This window comes from Hyla sarda, chromosome 1, assembly GCF_029499605.1.
Source record: "Hyla sarda isolate aHylSar1 chromosome 1, aHylSar1.hap1, whole genome shotgun sequence".
Classification (NCBI taxonomy): domain Eukaryota; kingdom Metazoa; phylum Chordata; class Amphibia; order Anura; family Hylidae; genus Hyla; species Hyla sarda.
In genome coordinates this window covers 61,766,257-61,788,770 of record NC_079189.1, presented here as the reverse complement: position 1 = coordinate 61,788,770, position 22,514 = coordinate 61,766,257, and positions in this window count along the sequence as shown.

Genomic DNA, 22,514 nt, shown 5'->3' with positions numbered 1-22,514 from the left:
CCTTTCCGCCTAGCTGTAATGCGGTAACATGTCAGGCACTTTATGTTTATACCGGGGGTCTAGTAGCGTGGACACCCAGTACAGGTCGTTCTCCTTCAACCTTTTTTATACGAGGGTCCCTCAACAGGCATGACAGATGAAAGACCCCATTTGCACAAGGACGGATACCGAGTTACTCATGTCCCGTTCCTCGTCCTCAGTGATGTCAGGGAAGGTATAATCTTCTTCCCTCCAGCCACGTACAACACCACGGGAACCAGATAGGTGACAAGGAGCACCCTGGGATGCCTGCTGTGGTTGGTCTTCCTCCTCCTCTTCGAAGCCACATTCCTCCTCTGACTCCTCTTCCTCACAATCCTCTTCCAGCGTTGCCGCAGGTCCAGCAAGCGATGCTGATAAACCTGTTTCTGGTGGTGATGGTGTCCACAACTCTTCCTCTTCACGCTCATCTACTGCCTGATCCAGCCCTCTTCGCAGGGCACGCTGCAGGAAGAAAACAAACGGTATGATGTCGCTGATGGTGCCTTTGGTGCGACTGACCAGGTTTGTCACCTCCTCAAAAGGACGCATGAGCCTACAGGCATTGCGCATGAGCCTCCAGTAACGTGGCAAAAAAATTCCCAGCTCCGCAGATGATGTCCTAGCACCCCGGTCATACAAATATTCGTTGACAGCTTTTTCTTGTTGGAGCAGGCGGTCGAACATTAGGAGTATTGAATTCCAATGTGTCGGGCTGTCGCAAATCAAGTGCCTCACTGGCATGTTGTTTCACCGCTGGATATCTGACAAGTGCGCCATGGCCGTGTAGGAACGCCTGAAATGGCCCCTCACCTTCCTGGACTGCTTCAGGACATCCTGTAAGCCTGGGTACTTGAGCACATAGCGTTGTACAATCAGATTACTGTGCGTTCAGGGCCGACAGGAGCGCTGGTGCGGTGTGACTCTCCGCTTTGAGGCAAGTCAACCCCAAGAGGGCGTGACACTGCCGTATCCGGGATGTGGAATAGCACCTGGGGAGCTGGGGGGGTGCCGGTGATGTGGAGCAAGACGCAGCAGTGGAAGAGGACTCGGCCGAGGATGTTATGGAAGAGGATGGAGTAAGAGGAGTAGATGAGGTGGCAGCAGGCCTGCCTGCAAGTCGTGGCGGTGTCCCCAACTTCTCTGCAGAGCCACGCATTCCATGCTTGGCAGCCGTCACCAGGTTTACCCAGTGCGCAGTGTAGGTGATATACCTGCCCTGACCATGCTTTGCAGACCAGGTATCAGTGGTCAGATGGATCCTTGCCCCTACACTGTGTGCCAGACATGCCATAATTTCCTTTTGCACAATGGAGTAAAGGTTGTGGAATGCCTTTTGTGCAAAAAAAATTCGGCCGGGTACCTTCTACTGCGGTGTCCCAATGGCTACAAATTCTTTAAAGGCCTCAGACTCCTACAGCTTGTATGCTAAAAGCTGGCAGGCTAGCAGTTCCGACAAGCCAGCTGTCAAACGCCGGGCTAGGGGGTGACTTTGAGACATTGGCTTCTTGTGCTCAAACATCTCCTTGACAGACACCTGACTGTGGGCAGATGAGCAGGAACTGCTCAAGGCGAGAGACGGAGAGGCGGATGGTTGAGAGGGGGCAAGGAGGGCAGCAGTGGTTGACCTGGCTGAAGATGCTGGACCAGGAGGAGGATGGCGGCTTTGACTTTGTGTGCTGCTTGTACTGACGTGTTGATCCCATAGGCGTTTGTGATGTGACATCATGTGCCTTCGCAAAGCAGTTGTGCCTAGGTGAGTGTTGGACTTCCCACGACTCAGTTTCTTCTGGCACAGGTTGCAAATGGCCTCGCTGTTGTCAGAGGCAGACACGCAAAAAAAAATGCCACACTGCTGAGCTCTGCAATGACGGCATTCTGGTGGTGACAACAGCATGCGTTGATTGGCGTCCCATCTGGCTGACCCCGGGTGCCGATGCATGCTGTCTGACTGTGCCACTAGCTCCTTGCGATGACCTCCCCCTGCTTCCAACTAGTCTCCTCCTCCTCCTCTCTGTCTCCCCATCTGAACTTTCCCCCTCTTCTTCTCTTCTAGCGGGCACCCATGTGGCATCCACGGACACATCGTCATCATCAACACCTTCACCGCTATCTGACACCTCAAGAAAGGAAGCAGCAGCGGGGACAAAATCATCATCACACCGAAAGTCCATGTGTGTAATGCTGCCTGACTGAGACATATCCCTGTTAACTACATCCTCTGGCAACAATGGTTGCGCATCACTCATGTCTTCAAACTGATGTGTAAATAACTTCTCTGACGGATCAAGTAAAGCTGCTGTGGTGCTAGTGTTGGTGGTGGCGGCAGGCGGGCAAGTGATAGCATGAGAGGTGCCCGAAGCTAAGCTAGAGGAGGAGAAGGATGGTGCGTCAATGTTCCGAGCGGAAGCTGTAGTAGATTGGGTGTCTTGTGATAGCCAGTCAACTAAGTCCTCAGAACTTTGGGGGTTCAGGGTACGTGGCCTCTGAACACTGGCCATTCTAGGGCCAAAGGGAATTCCAGCAACACGACGGCCCCTGCGGGGTCTTCCTCTGCCTGACAGTGAACCCTAGCCCAGCAGCCTGCACCTGTAAGCCAGGTCTTTACAATAGTTTGGAATCAATAGTGCTGGCCAACTTATTCTTTGGTTGTATTACACATACGGGGGAGTGGCTACCTCCATGTTGGCTCTTGCACCCCACCCACCTCTATTAGGTGTATATAAGGTGCCTTGGATGTTTCAGACCTTGCAATGCCTGCTGTACTGTTCACACATAGGCATATTCATAGTGTAGGGTCCGTCCCAGAATGAGGTCACCTTACCGTGGTGGGACGGTCCACGCTATTTGGCGCCAAATTTGCAAGCTAAGTACCTCATAATTTCATAGTTTCATATTTTTATTTATTGCACTACAGCTGTATAGCTTTTCATGTTCTATCTATATACTCATGTTTTATCTATATACTCATGTTTCATCTATATCTTTGTGCTAGCAGTGTGCTGCTGTATTCTCCTGTTGCTGTATAGATAGATAGATAAATAGATAGACAGACTAATATATACCCAGTATTGCCCTGTTTTCCTAACTAAATCTTGTGGGAGAGTAAAAACAACAATGATGATTTTATCCTCACATCTCATCCTCATATCTTGGCCTCATAAACCAGTCTCATGTCCCCTCCTCAAATTCCATCATCATATATCCCATCCTAATATGACGACCCCATATCCCGTCCTCATATTCCATCCTCATATCCAGTCCTCATATCACGACCTTATATCCCGTCCTCATATACCATCCACATATCCAGTCCCCATATCCAGACCTTGTATCCCATCCTCAGGTGGGGCTGAGCTGTGATAAAGAGATTGTAGGCCACAAATAGAGTATTATGCCAGCAACATTACCCCCAGAGAATATTATGCCAGAAACATTGCCCTCATAGAGTATTATGCCAGAAACATTGCCCTCATAGAGTATTAGGCCTGAAACATTGCCCCCATGAAAAAAATAAAAAAAACACACCACTGACCTCTCCTTCATTTCCCCACAGCTTCTGTTGCTCCTCTTATTTCTCAGCTTCCTGTGCGGACAACGTCATACAGAGAAGCTGCCACACAGGAAGCCTGGGCTGAAGTGACAGGATAGAGGTACTGGCTTCATCCTGTTATGTCAGCTGCCGTGGTGTACATTTAACACTTTTGCATCTTAAAGATGCACTTATCATTGAAAGTTGAGGTCACTTGGGAATTCGGGACATGTATCCCAGATGGTGGGGCCCACTTAATCTGCAGGCCTGGTTACAGGTAGAGATGTCACTAATTGTTCACCGGCGAACAGTTCCCGGCGAATTTAGCATGTTCGCGTTTGCATCGCCGGGCGAACATATGTGAAGTTCGATCCGCCCCCTACACTTTAACATTGCAGTAAACTTTGACCCTGTGAGTCAGAGTCAGCAGACACATTACAGCCAATCAGCAGCAGACCCTCGCTTCCAGACCCTCCTACCTCTTGCACGGACGCCATTTTAGCCTCATTCAGCATGCTGCAGGCTTAGGAAGTGGAGGGTCAGAGAAGCTGCTCCTGCTGTATAGGGAAAGCGATAGCTAGGTTGCTGCTAGGTGGTGTATTCAGGCAAATCACATTTGGTGTAACAGTTGTGCAAATTAAAAAAAAAATACCTTTCTTGGCTGTTAAATAAAATCAGTCGTCACTGTCAGTTCACGTCACAGTTGCCAGTTTTTTTGCCTGCAGGGCAAATTGTGTCACTCTAGTGCAAATCACATTAGGTGTGACAGTTGTGCAAATTTAATAAAAAAATACCTTTTTTGGCTGTTAAATAAAATCAGTCGTCACTGTCAGTTCACGTCACAGTTGCCATTTTTTTTTTGCCTGCAGGGCAAATTGTGTCACCCTAGTGCAAATCACATTTGGTGTGACACTTGTGCAAATTTAACCAAAAAAATGACAGGCAGAGGAAGGGCACCCCGCAAGGGCCGTCGTGGTGCTGGGATTCCCTTTGGCCCTAGAATGGCCAGTGTTCAGAGGCCACGTACCCTGAACCCCCAATGTTCTGAGGACTTAGTTGACTGGCTATCACAAGACACCCAATCTACTACAGCTTCCGCTCGGAACCTTGACACACCGTCCTTCTCCTCCTCTAGCTTAGCTTTGGGCACCTCTCATGCTACCACTTGCCCGCCTGCCGCCACCACCAACACTAGCACCACAGCAGCTTTACTTGATCTATCAGAGGAGTTATTTACACATCAGTTTGAAGACATGAGTGATGCGCAACCATTATTGCCAGAGGACGTAGTTAACAGGGATATATCTCAGTCAGGCAGCATTACACACATGGACATACGGTGTGATGATGATGTTGTACCCGCTGCTGCTTCCTTTCTTGAGGTATCAGATAGCGGTGAAGGTGTTGATGATGACTATGTGTCCGTGGATGCCACGTGGGTGCCCGCTAGAAGAAGAGGGGGAAAGTCCAGATGGGGAGACAGAGAGGAGGAGGAGACGAGTTGGGAGCAGGGGGAGGTCATCGCAAGGAGCTAGTGGCACAGTCAGACAGCATGCATCGGCTCCTGGGGTCAGCCAGACGGGACGCCAATCAACGCATGCTGTTGCCACCACCAGAATGCCGTCATCGCAGAGCTCAGCAGTGTGGCATTTTTCTTGTGTGTCTGCCTCTGACAACAGCGAGGCCATTTGCAACCTGTGCCAGAAGAAACTGAGTCGTGGGAAGTCCAACACCCAGCTAGGCACAACTGCTTTGCGAAGGCACATGATGTCACATCACAAACGCCTATGGGATCAACACGTCAGTACAAGTAGCACACAAAATCAAAGCCGACATCCTCCTCCTGGTCCAGCATCTTCAGCCAGGTCAACCACTGCTGCCCTCCTTGCCCCCTCTCAACCATCCGCCTCTCTGTCTCTCGCTTTGAGCAGTTCCTGCTCATCTGCCCACAGTCAGGTGTCTGTCAAGGAGATGTTTGAGCTCAAGAAGACAATGTCTCAAAGTCACCCCCTAGCCCGGCGTCTGACAGCTGGCTTGTCGGAACTTCTATCCCGCCAGCTTTTACCATACAAGCTGGTGGAGTCTAAGGCCTTTAAAAAAATTTGTAGCCATTGGGACACCGCAGTTGAAGATACCCGGCCAAAATTTTTTTGCACAAAAGGCAATCCCCAACCTTTACTCCATTGTGCAAAAGGAAATTATGGCATGTCTGGCACACAGTATAGGGGCAAGGGTCCATCTGACCACTGATAAATGGTCTGCAAAGCATGGTCAGGGCAGGTATATCACCTACACTGCGCATTGGGTAAACCTGGTGACAGTGCCAAGCATGGAATGCATGGCTCTGCAGAGGAGTTGGTGACACTGCCACGACTTGCAGGCAGGCCTACTGCCACCTCCTCGACTCCTCCTACTCCATCCTCTTATCCTCTTGCATAACCTCCTCGGCCGAGTCCTCTTCCACTGCTGCATCTTGCTCCACATCACCGGCACCCCCCCCCCCCCTCTTAGCTTCCCAGGTGCTATTCCACATCCCGGATACAGCAGTTTCATGCCATCTTGGGGTTGACTTGCCTCAAAGCGGAGAGTCACACAGCACCACCGTCCTGTATTATAGAGTCTTCTGGACTTTATGATAATTTAAACTTGAATTTTCAAGAGTACTAACCATTACACAAGGAACGCTTGTTGCGTGTGATTTTTTAACTTAAATTTTCAAAAGTAAAATACAGAGAGGAATGAACTCTGTTTCTTTATTTGATGAAAAATTTTATTTAGAAAATATTTAGAATATATAGAATATTTTTCTGGCCTCTAGTACTGCACTTTTTCTGCTGCTGCAATTTTTCTGGCTGCTGCTTTCATCTTTATTTGATGAAAAATTTTATTTTGAAAATAAAGAAGATTTCTCTGATTTTCACCGTCCTGCATCACAGAGTCTTCTGGACTTTCTGATAATTTAAACTTGAATTTTCCAGAGTACTAACCATTACACCAAGGAACGCTTGTTGCGTGTGATTTTTAAACTTACATTTTCAAAAATAAAATACAGTGAGGGATGAACTCTGTTTCTTTATTTGATGAAAAATTTTATTTAGAAAATAATTTCTTTGTCTGTTTCTCCGTCCTGCATTATAGAGTCTTCTGGACTCTTGGATATGCGCTTGTTCTTATTTTTCAGCCATGTGTACATGCCTAATTTTTCTGGCCTTTGGTGCTGCACTTTTTATGCTGCCGCAATTTTTCTGGGCGCTGCCACAGCTGCGGCTGCAACAATACCAAATCTTTGAGCCATGTGTACATGCCTAATTTTTCTGGTACTCTCTGCTGACATATCTGTCCATTTTAGCAACCGTGCATATTAGATGTATGGTAAGGGTAGCATGGTGGCTCAGAGGTTAGCACTGCCTTGGGTTCAAATCCCACTATGTGCTGCCTAAAGGTGGGCTCTAACTATGTGCTGCCTAATATGGGGGAATCTATGTGCTGCCTAATATGGGGGAATCTATATGCTGCATAAAGGGGGGATCTAAATATGTGCTGCCTAAAGGGAGGCTCCAACTATGTGCTGCCTAATATGGGGGAATCTATGTGCTGCCTAAAGGGGGGATCTAACTATGTGATGCCTAAAGGGGGCTCTATGTGCTGCCTAAAGGGAGGCTTTAACTATGTGCTGCCTAATATGGGGGAATCTATGTGCTGCCTAAAGGGGGGATCTAACTATGTGATGCCTAAAGGGGGCTCTATGTGCTGCCTAAAGAGAGGCTTTAACTATGTGCTGCCTAATATGGGGGAATCTATGTGCTGTCTAAAGGGGGGAATCTAACTATGTGATGCCTAAAGGGGGGCTCTATGTGCTGCCTAAAGGGGGCTAAAGCACGTTATTCCAAACCATTTAGGAATAATAGTTGATTTATGCCCTTTATGGACTAAAACCAGACTCTGCATCAACTATGTAATTTTCCATGGGAGTTTTGCCATGGATCCCACTCCGGCACGCCACAGTCCAGGTGTTAGTCCCCTTGAAACAACTTTTAAATCACTATTGTGGCCAGAAAGAGTCCCTGTGGGTTTCAAAATTTGCCTGCCCATTAAAGTCAATGGCGGTTCACCTGGTTCGCCGATTCGCAAACTTTTGCGGAAGTTCGCGTTCGCGGTTCGTGAACCGAAAATTTTATGTTCGCGACATCACTAGTTACAGGGGGCAGACAGAGAATGCAGGTAAAAGGCCTGGGTATGCCACTGCATGGCATTTACTGCCCGGATAGAACCCCTTGGTACCTGCTGTACCACCCTGACAATGGCTCTGCCTGTGGGAATCATGATAGGGCTGGCATTTTTACACAGGGGCCCCGCTATGCCCCTGCTGAGAATAAAAGTAAAGCATCATCTGGCCGGGGAGAGTCAGGAGGCCCTCATACATATAAGATGTGTTGGTCCTGCCAAAATCATCAGGTTCTGACTACAATAATCTAATGTGCATGGAAAGTCTCAGTGTGAACCTAAATCTATAACAAATGAACTCCCTGCTTATACAGTGGATAAAAAAACAGTCCTGTAAAATAGTTATCAGCACAATGAAGAATTCATATCTCATCATGTTCTCTAACAACATTCCAAGCGTTGACAATTATCATCCAGACATATTCATTTATACTTGATTTATGTGTTTTGTTTCATTGGTTATCTGTGGATTTCTCTACTAAGCTTAATGTTTAACTCTCTATTATTTGATACATACAGCAAATACAGCAGATCACGACCAGGACAAGGTTGTCAAAAAGTTGGGGTTTTCACGTGGGTGGCAGGACAGGTTCTGCGATTTCCAAAATGTAGAAAATGCTGCTGATCCTTCTTATTCAATAAGGTGTGTTCATTCACCCCCCCTCCCCCCCCCCCAAAAAAAAAAAACAAAAAAAAAACAATGGAATGCGTTTCGGCCCATATGTTTACATACATGCCTTCACAACTTAACTTAGGGGATAAGGTGTCTGATTGTGGGGGGCCCGCTGCTGAGACCCCCCGCAAGCTCCCTGCAGCACCCGCATTCTATGCGGGTTCGGAATCTCCAGTTTCGGAAACCTCCAGGTTTCCGGGATTGGGGACGTGATGTCACGCCACGCCCCCTCCATTCATGTCTATGGGAGGGGGCGTGACGGCCATCACGCCCCCTCCCATAGACATGAATGGGGGGGGCGTGGCATGATGTCATGTCCCCAGTCCCAGAAACCCGGAGGTTTCCGAAACTAGAGTCGCAGTCCCCGCATAGAATGCAGGGAAATTGTGGGGGGGGGGGGGGGGGTCTCAGCAGTGGGCCCCCCCGCGATCAGACATCTTATCCCCTTTCCTTTGGATAGGGGATAAAATGTTTTTGCCCGGAATACCCCTTTAACCTGTTCAGGACCCATGACGTATGCATACGTCTTCACACCCTGGGTCTTAAGGACCCATGACGTATGCATACGTCATGGCGTTTTCCGGTCTCTGCCGCTCGCCGGGCAGAGATCGGAACTGGATGCCTGCTGAAATCCTTCAGCAGGCATCCAGGGCAAACGCCGAGGGGGGCCATGTAGGCCCCCCATGTCGGCGATCGCCGCAAATCGCAAGGGAAATCGCCCTTGCGATCTGCGGCGATACCGGGCTGATCGGGTCTCTGGGACCCGACCGCCCGGTAATTTCGCATGATCCCGGCTGTCGCAGACAGCCAGGACCATGCTGGAGTATCGGAGCGAGGTGGCAAGCCGGCCACCTCCTCCGATCCCCTGCGATCTGTCGGTTAGTTAACCGACCAATCGCAGGAGGGGGGGCGGTTACTTCCTCCCGTCCTGCCCGGCCCCTGAAAGTCCGGAGAGGACGGGAGGAAGACCGGAGGACGCGGCGGGGGACGGGGGAGTGCTGGGGACCGGCCCCGGTACTTACCTCGTCCCTGAAGACCCGGATCCAGACGATGAAGACGGCGGCGGCGGCGACAGGTGAGTAGATCTTCAGCCGCGGTCGGGCCCTTTACAGCAATGCACGTCGCCGTAAAGCGACATGCATTGCTGTAATAGGACCCTGTAAACTACAACTCCCAGCATGCCCAGACAGCCCTTGGCGTCTGGGCATGCTGGGAGTTGCAGTTTTGCAACATCTGGAGGTACACAGTTTGGAGACCACTGTGCCCTTCCAGATGTTGCAAAACTACACATCCTCAGCATGCCCTTACTGTCCAGGCATGCTGGGAGTTGTAGTTCTGTAACATCTGGCCCTTCAGATGTTGCAGAACTACAACTCCCAGCATGCCTGGACAGTTTTGGCATACTGGGAGTTGTAGTTTTGCAACATCTGGAAGGGCACAGATTGGGAACCACTGTATTAGTGGTCTGCAAACTGTAGTCCTCCAGATGTTGCAAAACTACAACTCCAAGCATGCTGGGAGTTGTAGTTCGGCAACATCTGGCTCTAAAGATGTTGCCGAACTACTACTCCCAGCATGCCTGAGAATGTTTGGGAGTTGTGGTTTTGCAACAGCTGGAGGCACACTGGTTGGGAAACATTGTTTCCTAACTCAGTGTTTCCCAACCCGTGTGCCTCCAGCTGTTGCAAAACCACAACTCCCAAACATTCTCAGGCATGCTGGGAGTTGTAGTTTTGCAACAGCTGGAGGTCCCCCCCCTGTGAATGTACAGGGTACATTCACATGGGCAGGGGGCTTACAGTGAGTATCGGGCTGCAAGTTTGCGATGCAGCAAATTTTGCGCGGCAGCTCAAACTCGCTGTAATCCCCCCGCCCGTGTGACTGTATCCTAAAAACACTACACTATACTAACACAAAATAAAATAAAAAGTAAAAAACACTACATATACACATACCCCTACACAGCCCCCCTCCCTCCCCAATAAAAATGAAAAACGTCTGGTACGCCACTCTTTCCAAAATGGAGCCTCCAGCTGTTGCAAAACAACAACTCCCAGTATTGCCAGACAGCCGTTGACTGTCCAGGCATGCTGGGAGTTTTACAACAGCTGGAGGAACCCTGTTTGGGAATCACTGGCGTAGAATACCCCTATGTCCACCCCTATGCAAATCCCTAATTCAGGCCTCAAATGCACATGGCGCTCTCACTTTGGAGCCCTGTCGTATTTCAGGGCAACAGTTTAGGGCCACATATGGGGTATCGCCGTACTCGGGAGAAATTGCCTTACAAATCTTGGGGGTCTTTTTCTCCTTTCACCCCTTATGAAAAGGTGAAGTTGGAGTCTACACCAGCATGTTAGTGTAAAAAAAATAAACTTTTTACACTAACATGCTGGTGTTGCCCTATACTTTTCATTTTGACAAGAGGTAAAGGGGAAAAAAGCCCCACAAAATTTGTAACACAATTTCTCCCGACTACGGAGATACCCCATATGTTGGCACAAAGTGCTCTGGGGGCGCACAACAAGGCCCAGAAGGGAGAGTGCACCATGTACATTTGAGGTGATTTGCACAGGGGTGGCTGATTGTTACAGCGGTTTTGACAAACGCAAAAAAAAAAAACCCACATGTGACCCCATTTCGGAAACTAGACCCCTCACGGAATGTAATGAGGGGTGCAGTGAGAATTTACACCCCACTGGTGTCTGACAGATCTTTGGAACAGTGGGCTGTGCAAATTAAAAATGTTGTACAGCCCACTGTTCCAAAGATTTGACAGACACCAGTAGAAGGTAAATGCTCATTTTATGCCTTGTTACGTTCCTCAAGGGGTCTAGTTTCCAAAATGGTATGCCATGTGGGGGTTATTTTGCTGTCCTGGCACCATATGGGCTTCCTAAATGCGACATGCCCCCCGAGCAAAATTTGCTCTCAAAAAGCCAAATATGACTCCTTCTCTTCTGAGCATTGTAGTTCGCCCGTAGTGCACTTCAGGTCAACTTATGGGGTACCTCCATACTCAGAAGAGATGTGGTTACAAATTTTGGGGGGTATTTTCTGCTATTAACCCTTGTAAAAATGTGAAATTTGGGGGGGAAACACACATTTTAGTGATTTTTTTTATTATTTTTTTACGTATGCAAAAGTCGTGAAACCCCTGTGGGGTATTAAGGCTCACTTTATTTCTTGTTACGTTCCACAAGGGGTCTAGTTTCCAAAATGGTATGCCATGTGGTTTTTTTTTTGCTGTCCTGGCACCATAGGGGCTTCCTAAATGCGACATGCCCCAGAGCAAAATTTGCTCTCAAAAAGCCAAATATGACTCCTTCTCTTCTGAGCATTGTAGTTCACTCATAGTACACCTCAGGTCAACTTATGGGATACCTCCATACTCAGAAGAGATGGGGTTACAATGTTTGGGGGGTATTTTCTGCTATTAACCCTTGCAAAAATGAGAAATTTGGGGGGAAACACACATTTTAGTGAAATTTTATTTTTATTTTTTTACATATGCAAAAGTCGTGAAACCCCTGTGGGGTATTAAGGCTCACTTTATTCCTTGTTACGTACCTCAAGGGGTCTAGTTTCCAAAATGGTATGGCATGTGGGGGATTTTTGCTGTTCTGGCACCATAGGGGCTTCCTAAATGCAACATGCCTCCCAAAAACCATTTCAAAAAAACGTACTCTCCAAAATCCCCTTGTCGCTCCTTCGCTTCTGAGCCCTCTACTGCGCCCGCCGAACACTTTACATAGACATATGAGGTATGTGCTTACTCGAGAGAAATTGGGCTACAAATATAAGTATACATTTTCTCCTTTTTCCCCTTGTAAAAATTCAAAAATTGGGTCTACAAGAACATGCGAGTGTAAAAAATGGAGATTGTGAATTTTCTCCTTCACTTTGCTGTTATTCCTGTGAAACACCTAAAGGGTTAAAACGCGGACTGAATGTCATTTTGAATACTCTGGGGGGTGCAGTTTTTATAATGGGGTAATTTGTGGGGTATTTCTAATATGAAGACCCTTCAAATCCACTTCAAACCTGAACTGGTCCATGAAAAATTGTGAGTTTGGAAATTTTGTGAAAAATTGGAAAATTGCTGCTGAACTTTGAAGCCCTCTGGTGACTTCCAAAAGTAAAAACACGTAAATTTTATGATGCAAACATAAAATAGACATATTGTATATGTGAATAAAAAAAAAAAATTATTTGGAATATCCATTTTCCTTACAAGCAGAGAGCTTCAAAGTTAAAAAAATGCAAAATTTTCAAATTTTTCATAAAATGTTGGGATTTTTCACCAAGAAAGGATGCAAGTTACCACAAAATTTTACCACTATGTTAAAGTAGAATATGTCACGAAAAAACAATCTCGGAATCAGAATGATAACTAAAAGCATTCCAGAGTTATTAATGTTTAAAGTGACAGTGGTCAGAATTGCAAAAAATGGCTGGGTCCTGAGGTGTAAAATGGCTGGGTCCTTAAGGGGTTAAATATTTATATCAAACAATTACTTCCAGGGCCGTGACCTCAGGAAGCTAACAGCTAAAAAATAATAAAGTTACTATTATGTTGACCAGTTGCCCATAGCAACCAATCAGATTGCTTCTTTAAGTTTAAACAAGGCCACTGAGAAATGAAAGAAGCAATATGAATGGTTGCTATGGGCAACTGGGCAATTTTTCTATTCACAGGTTTTGAAAATCTTCCTGTTTATGCTTAAAAAAGGTAAAGGACCCCCATTCAATTAGGTCAATTATGAAAATTGTGTAGCTGGGTGCTTCATGAGGGGCAGTGGATGTAACCTCCATCATGGATCTGTAGTCCTCCCATTATCCACCTATATCATAAGAAAAGTGGAAAAACCTAAGATATCACTAGCAGTACTGTGGCCCAATGGCCAGAATTGGTTCGCTGGAGTCTCAGGTTCAAATCCCACCAAGGACAATAATTGGAGGAGATTTCCTAAAACAGAGTGGATGTAGAGTGGTGCATTTTACCATAGGAACCAATTAGATTTCTTCTTTCATTTTTCAGAGGTCTCATTAAATATGAAAGCAGCAATCTGATTGGTTGCTATGGGCAACTGTGCCACTCTTTCTTGCAGAATGATCTCCCACCCACTGGTCGCTCCACCCATTGAAGCAGGACAGGCTTCCTTTGCACACCTGACTAGTGATGTAATGTCTCAGTATGCACTCCAACCTGGGAAAACCTGAGTAATTTTGTATGCTGTTAAAAAAAAATATTGTCAAATAAAAAAACATCACAGAATACCCTATTAAACTCTACAAGGAGGCGTTGACTTCTCATAGGGAATCCTGGAGTCAACCACTGGAATATTCTCTGTTAGGAACAGTTGGCATATAGCTAGAGAGGAGACACAAGGACACAGCACTTTAGGTAAACTAGAAAAATGGTCAGAATAAGTGGATAAGTGCAAGAAAATGCACTTGGGCCATAAAAACCCAAGGGCTGAGTATAGACTATGTGATACAGTCCTAACCTCAGTATTTGAGGAAACAAATTTAGGGGTCATAATTTCACTCCCCTCCCATAGACTGATGAATGGAGGGGGCGAGGCGTGATGTCACGAGGGGGCATGAACATAGTGTTCAGAATGCCAGATGACTGCATGGAGATCGTGGGGGTCCCAGTGCCAGACACCTGCGATCATAATCCTTTGGATAGGGGATGTCTAGAGGCAGAGTACCCCCTTAAGGAGGAGAGAAAATTTAATAGAAGAACTACCCCAAGAGGACATAGTTTTATATTAGAGGGGAAAGGTTTATGCAGTAATATGAGGAAGTATTACTCTACTGAAAGAGTAGTAGGTACATGGAATAGCCTTCCTGCACGGGTGGTAGCTGCAAATACAGAGAAGGAGTTTAAGCATGCATGGGATAGGCATAAGGTTTTTCTTCATAGAAGATAAAGCCAGGGACTATTCATAATAATCAGAATATTGGGAAGACTAGATGGGCCGAATGGTTCTTATATGCCAACACATTCTATGTTTCTATATAAACAGTCATCAGGCATAGGATGGGCAACCGGGTTAGGAACAGAAAAAGCAAGGACTAGAACCTTTGCAGACAGCAAGAACCAAATGGATCCTATTGATCAGACTCAGACTAATGAGGGTTCTCGAAAAATCTGGGACACATTGACATGGGTTAAGGTCGGGGCATTAGGTGCATTGTCTGCTTAAAAGTGCCCCCGAGATTTCCCCCATCAGTATTAAGGACATCCCTGTGTCCCAAAATATCTTTTTGGTACACAAGGATGCCCAGGTTAACTCTCTGCGGCTCCGAATTAACTTTAAAAACGCTGGGGCTGCCAAGAGGTAGCGCATGCAGGGACATCACTGATGTCACTGTGTGCGCCCACAGGAGCGGAGCATTGGGGAGGAGGACGTGCTGGCCAGCATGGTAAGTTACCAGCGGCACGTCAGCTTTGATGCTCTGACCACTGCTCCTCCGGTCCCGGGACATGCTGCCATTCTAATGTGGGGGTACTATACTGCCAACCTAATGTGGGGGGGACTATGCTGCCAACCTAATGTGAGGGGAACTATGCTGCGTACTTAAAGGGGTAGTCCACTGCCCCAGTGGTTGGAACATTTTGTTCAGAACGCTGGGTGTGGGCTGCGGGGTTGACACGCCCCCTCCCATAGACTTGCATTGAGGTGGTGTGACGTGATGTGAAGAGGGGCATGGACGTGACGTCACACCCCCTCAATGCAAGTCTATGGGAGGGGGCATGTGGACCACCACACAATACTCTGATTGTGCCCCTCCCGAGACTAGACTCTGGATCCGCCCTTGCATCATACATTACATAGATTCACACATACACACATCATACATGCACACACCATACATGCTCACATCATGCATACACATATCATACATACACCCGCTGCTGCCTCCCCACAACGTACATTACATGCATGCACACATCACACATACATACATACACCATACATATACACACATGGTAAATATACACACACATCATACATATACATATAATATATACACCCGCCACTGCCCACCCACATCATACATTACATACATACACACACATCATGCATACACATATCATATATACACCCTCCGCTGCCCCCACATCATACATTACATACACACATCACACGTACACATACATCATACATATACACATACACACATCGTACATACACACGCATCATACATACACACACATCGTGCATACACATCTTACATACACCCGCCGCTGCCCCCCACATCATACATTACATATATACACACATGACACATACACACACACACATCATACATATACACACATCATACATACACACATATCATGCATACACCTGCCACTTCCCCACATCATAATTACACACATCACACATATGCACAGTATACATATACACATGCACACATTATACATCTACACACATCATACAAACACAAACATCATGCATACACATGTCATACATACACCAGCTGCGGCCCCCTTAAATCATACATTACATACTTTCACACATACACACACCATACATACACACATCATGCATATACATATCATACATACACCTGCCACTGCCTCCCCCATATCATACATTACATGCATACACACATCACACATTCATACGCCATACATATACACATACACACATCAGACATATACACCCATCGTACATATACACACATCGTGCATACACACATCACTCATACACATATCATATAAACGCTCGTCACTGCCCCCCCACATCATACATTACATACATACACACACATCATGCATACACATATCGTACATACACCAGCCGCTGCCCCCCCACATCATACATTACATAGATACATACATCACACATACACACACACATGTCATACATACACCTGCCACTGCCCCCCACATCGTACATACACACAGCATACATGCACTCATCATACATACACACACATCATGCATACACATATCATACATACACCGCCGCTGCCCCCCCATATCATACATTACATACATACACACATTACACACACATCGTACATATATACAAACACACATCATATATATACACACACATCATACATGCACACACACAACATGCATATACATATAATACATACACCTGCCGCTGCCCCCACATCATACATACACCCGCCACTGCCCCACCACATCATACATACACCCGCTGCTGCCCCCAACATCATACATTACATACACACATCATACATATATACACACATCATGCATACACATATCATATATACACCCGCCACTGCCCCCTCACATCATACATACATACATACACACATTACACATACATCATACATATACTGTATACAAACACACCCGCCTGCGCCCACTGTACAGAGCCTATAGCTGCGCCCGAGGCAACTGCCTCAGTTGCCTCATGGCAGCTACAGCTCTGAGACTGTGCATACATTTGATCCATAAGCTGAGTTGTGGAGCAGAGCAGGGACTTGGAGATGAACATCAAATACTGCTGTGGAGGAGTCAGCTTGGGCTGGCAGGTCATGCTTGATTTGAAAGGACTGTTGTATTGTAACTACTATTGAAATTAAGTCTTAAAGGGGTACTCGGGTGGAAAAAATATATATTTTTCAACTGGTGTCAGAAAGTTAAACAGATTTGTAAATTACTTCTTTTAAAAAATCTTAATCCTTCCAGTACTTATCAACTGCTGTATACTACAGAGGAAGTTGAGTTGTTCTTTTTTAGCGTGACCACAGTGCTCTATGCTGACACCTCTGTCCATGTCAGGAACTGCCAGCAAATCCCCATAGCAAACCTATCCTGCTCTGGACAATTCCTGACATGGACAGAGGCGTCAGCAGAGAGCACTGTGACAGACAGAAAATAAATTTAAAAATAAAAGAACTTCCTCTGTAGTATACAGCAGCTGATAAGTACTGGAAGGATTAAGATTTTTGAATAGAAGTAATTGACAAATCTGTTTAACTTTCTGGCACAAGTTGATTTAAAAAAAAAAAAATGTTTTCCACCAGAATAGCCCTTTAAGGGCAATCCTAAGTGGATATCAACCTGTCGTAATACAGATAAAGATAATTGTGGGAAACCATGTGCAGGAAGTTTTTTTTTTGTCTTTTTTCTTAACTACTTTAAAGTCAATTAAGTGATTCATCAAGGCATCGTCTGTATATAAGGTGTTACATTCATCTTTCTTCATATCTAGTAATGTGTAAACTATGTGGGAAATCAGCTTTTATACTTGATATTCTCTCGTGTTCATGAGTCTTTGGCAAACGTGCTATTTCAAGAAAACAACTACCTGCACATCCTATCTAGTTTAGTGGGTGTATATGGTGAGTAATATATCAAACATTCTGAACAAAAAATAAAAAACTACTATTCCCAATGTAATGTACTTATTTGAAATTCTTCCTTCAAAGTTTCTCTATTTCATAAATACTGTACATATAATATACACTGTTTAGCAACTGCAATTATGTCTTCCATAATTGTATTCCTACGTAATGTTTGACCACAGGACTATTGATTAAAGGACAAGTATCATGTAAAAAAAACTTAGCCCCTATCCGAAGGATAAGGGATACGTTTTAGATCTCTATGGGGGAGCCGTTCGGCAATCTTCGGCTATCCCATAGACCTATATAGAGGGGGGTGTGGAGGCCCCCGCATCGGGCAGGGGATTATGACACGCAGCTGTATAGGAGAGCTGGGGCTCTAAACAGGAGTTGGGGTCCGAGATGGGGGGGCCCCAGCGCTCGGACCCCAGTGATCTAAAACGTATCTTCTATCCTTTAAATAGGTGACACATTTTTACATGATACTTTTCCGTTAAGTACACAATGTTTAGAAACATATTCTACTTTAGACCTGATGTACATGGCTCGGAGCCATACAATAAGCTGGAAAGACTGCTTAAAAATGTTCAGGATTTTTCTCATCTAATTAAATAGTCAAAATAATCAAATAGTTAAAGGGGTACTCCGCCCCTAGACATCTTATCCCCTATCCAAGGGATAGGGATAAGATGTCTGATTGTGGGGGTCCTGCAGCTGGGGACCCCTGCGATCTCGGCTGCGGCACCCCAGACATCCGGAGCACAGAGAAACTTCGCTCCATGCTGGATGACTGGCGATGTGGGGCGGAGACTCGAGACATCACGGTTACGCCCCTCCCATAGACTTGAATTGAGGGTGTGTGGCCGTGAGTGGGGCATGATCATGACGACACAAGCTTTCGGCGCTGCACCTGACACTCTAAATGAACGCTAGGCGCAGCAGGGAGATCGCACGGGCCCCCAGTGCCAGGACCCCCGTGATCAGACATCTTATACCCTATCCTTTGGATAGGGGATAAGTTGTTTATGGGCGTAGTGTTTAGGGGCGGAGTGTTTAGGGGCGGGGGCAGTGGATACGGGGGTTGGGGGAAACATCAAGAGGGAAACACATCATCATGTAGGCCACTGGATATGCAAAATTGCTACATGATGATGTGTTTCCCTCTTCATGTGTTCCCCTCTTTATGCACTGAAGCTGGTACGTTCCCTGAGTTTTCCCAGCAAGATGGTGCACCACCACATTATGGGTGTCAGGTCCGAGCATTCCTAGATGAACAGTTTCCTGTAAAGTGGATTGGTCGTCGTGGGCCAGTTGAATGGCCCCCAAGGTCTCCCGATCTGACCCCCTTAGACTTATCTTTGGGGTCATCTAAAGGCAATTGTCTGTGCTGTGAAGATACGAGATGTGCAGCACCTGAAACTACGGATACTGGAAGCCTGTGCTAGCATTTCTCCTGCGGTGTATATAGTAGTATATAGCAGTGTATACAGATACTGGAAGCCTGTGCTAGCATTTCTCCTGTGGTGTATATAGTAGTATATAGCAGTGTATACAGATACTGGAAGCCTGTGCTAGCATTTCTCCTGCGGTGTTGCTATCAGTGTGTGAAGAGTGGGAGAAGAGGGTTGCATTGACAATCCAACACAATGGGCAGCACATTGAACACATTTTATAAGTGGTCAGAAACTTGTAAATAACTCATGAAAGAATAAAGTTACGTTAAAACCAAGCACATCATTGTTTTTCTTGTGACATTCCCAATAAGTTTGATGTGTCACATGACCCTTTTCCTATTGAAAAAACAAAGTTGGATTCAAAATGGCCAACTTCAAAATGGCCACCATGGTCACCACACATCTTGAAAAGTTTCCCCCCCCCCTCACATATACTAATGTGCCACGAACAGGAAGTAAATATCACCAACCATTCCCATTTTATTACGGTGTATTCATATAAATGGCCCACCCTGTATATTGAAGGCAAAGGAATACCTGGGACCCTACATACACGAACTATGCCATTCCCACTCACCGAATATTAGTTCTGTATAAGATATTTTTAGCTATATAAAGGATTGTATAACAGAGCAATAAAAGAGCCTTGGATTAAATGTAATACGTGGTGACTGTCAACACCCAGCAATTACCTGCAGCCTGGAATCTAGGTATTAGTTTTCTTATAACAAAGTATCCAATATACTGTATATTAAATGAATTAAATGAAAGGAACACCATTGTGGAACATTTAAAAAAAAAATTGTGGCTATGAAAATGAAAGCACACACAAAAATCCAGCATGCATTAAGACATATGCAAATTCTAAATACTTCTATAATTTTACATTGCATTACTACTATAGTTATTGCATTGGGGATTTAAGATGCACATTTGTATCAGAGCAGAATTAGGGCTTTTTCTTACATTAAATGTTTTTCTTTTAAGCATTTTGATTAGTATTTTTTATTGTGTTACATTTTGTACATTTTTTTTATTTTTTATTTTTGGTGTTTTAAAAGTCTTAGGCTACGATTATTTTGTAACTCATTTTGGTCAGTGGTTTTAACACAACAAGAAATGCTTCCAGTACCAACACAAAAACTATAATGCATTGCTGCTTACTGTGAGGCCCAGAAAGGTAAGTGGTGACTTGATATATCACCACTTTCAGGGATATTGCCACAGTGCTCTCTGCGGCCACCTCTGTCCATGTCAGGAACTTTCCAGAGCAGAAATGATTTGACATGGGGATTTGCTTCTACTCCACACAGTTCCTGACACGGACAGAGGTGTCAGCAGAGAGCACTGTTGTCAGACTGGAAAGAACTACACAACTTTCTCTGTAGTATACAGCAGCTGATAAATACTGGAAGGATTAAGATTTTTAAAAAGAAGTAATGTACAAATCTGTTTAAGGCTGGGTTCACCTCACATTTTTCCCTATACAGGACCGCATATGGCTGGGGAGAGCTAAAAACTTGTGCTCCCGTATCCCTGCTGTATGCAGTCCCATATGTAATTCATTTCAATGAGCCAACCGGAGTGAACCAGTCAGCTCATTTTTCCCCGTATGCGGTTTTCTACCGGTCCTAAAACCGTAGTCAACCACGGTTTTAGGTCCGGTAGAAAACCGCATATGATGTGAACCCAGCCTAATTTTCTGGCACCAGTTTATTTGAACACATTTGTTTTCCTCCGGAGTAAAGGGTACCTCTAATTGGACTCCCAGCATCATGATATGTCATAAAATATCGGGGCCCCTTCTGATCCTGTGACTGGTTTGCAGACTATTGCAATCTGGGGAAAGAATTGTTGGAAATCCCATAGACTTGCCCAAATCTCAGGCACTTTGATCATCATTTTTTCTTTTTTCCTTTTTTTTTCTTTAAAGCTATAATTGAAGTGCCCTTTTACAAAGAACACAAACTGGACACAAAAGAACAAAAATAGTTTTACTTTTACAATTCTTTTTTTTTATCTAATTAAGTAATTTTTTTATGGATTTCTTCTAAGTAGGCATATTATATGACATACAGTATGCTCTTGAACTAAACCTTCAAAAACTTGAAATCAGTCTAAATAAGAATCAAACTGGAAGGAACACCATCCAACCTGCACACTCAGATAATAATTCTTTATAACAAAATTAAGTTCCAAAAAACAATATCAAGTTTTCAACAGGAAAGCATTGCAGGGGACGTTTCTGCATTGTATTGTACTTTATATTTTGGGAAGGAGGTTATTACAAATCATTCCGTGTCATCCTTTTAATTACTGACACTTATAACAGTTCTTCAGCCGACAGGAGTCTGTCTGTATTGTACCTGGCTCAAAAAAAGTCACATGGCCTGAAAATTTTACCTGTGGCTATAATTAAAGTCTGGGCAGGATAGGACATAGAAATACACAGAGCACTGGGTGCTAATTTTGTGTAAGTGTACATAAGGAAAAAATTATTTGTTAACCTAAGTGAATCTTTTTCTTCTAAAGCAAAAATAAGTCTTCGTTTTTTTTTATTTTTATTTTTTTAAACGCTTTAGGTATAAAAATATGAGGTAAAGAAGTTTAATAAACCTTAAGGGGAACTCTGGAGACAAAGTGATTATTTTCAAAACAACTGGTACCAGAAAGTTTTACAGATTTGTATTTTATCTCTGTTTAAAAAACTCAAACCTTCCAGTACTTATCAACTGCTGTATTCTCCAGAGGAAGTTGTGTAGTTATTTCCAATCTGACACAGTTCTCTCTGGTGCCACCTCTGTCTATTTCAGGAATTGACCAGAGCAGAAGCAGAGCCCCCAGAGCAAACCTACCCCTTTAAAGGGGTACTCCGGTGAAAACCTTTTTTCTTTTAAATCAACTGGTGGCAGAAAGTTACACATATTTGTACATTACTTCTATTAAAAAATCTTAATCCTTCCAGTACTTATTAGCTGCTGAATGCTAGAGGAAATTCCTTTCTTTTTGGAACACTGATGACATCACGAGCACAGTGCTCTCTGCTGACTTCTCTGTCCATTTTAGCAACCATGCATAGCAGATGTATGCTAAGGGCAGCATAGTGGCTCAGTGGTTAGCACTGCTGCCTTGCAGTGCTGGGGACTTAGGTTCAAATCCCACTAAGGACAACAATAAATAAAGCATTATTATTATAATAACGTCAGCAGAGAGAACTGTGCTCGTGATGTCATCAGAGAGCATTCCAAAAAGAAAAGAATTTCCT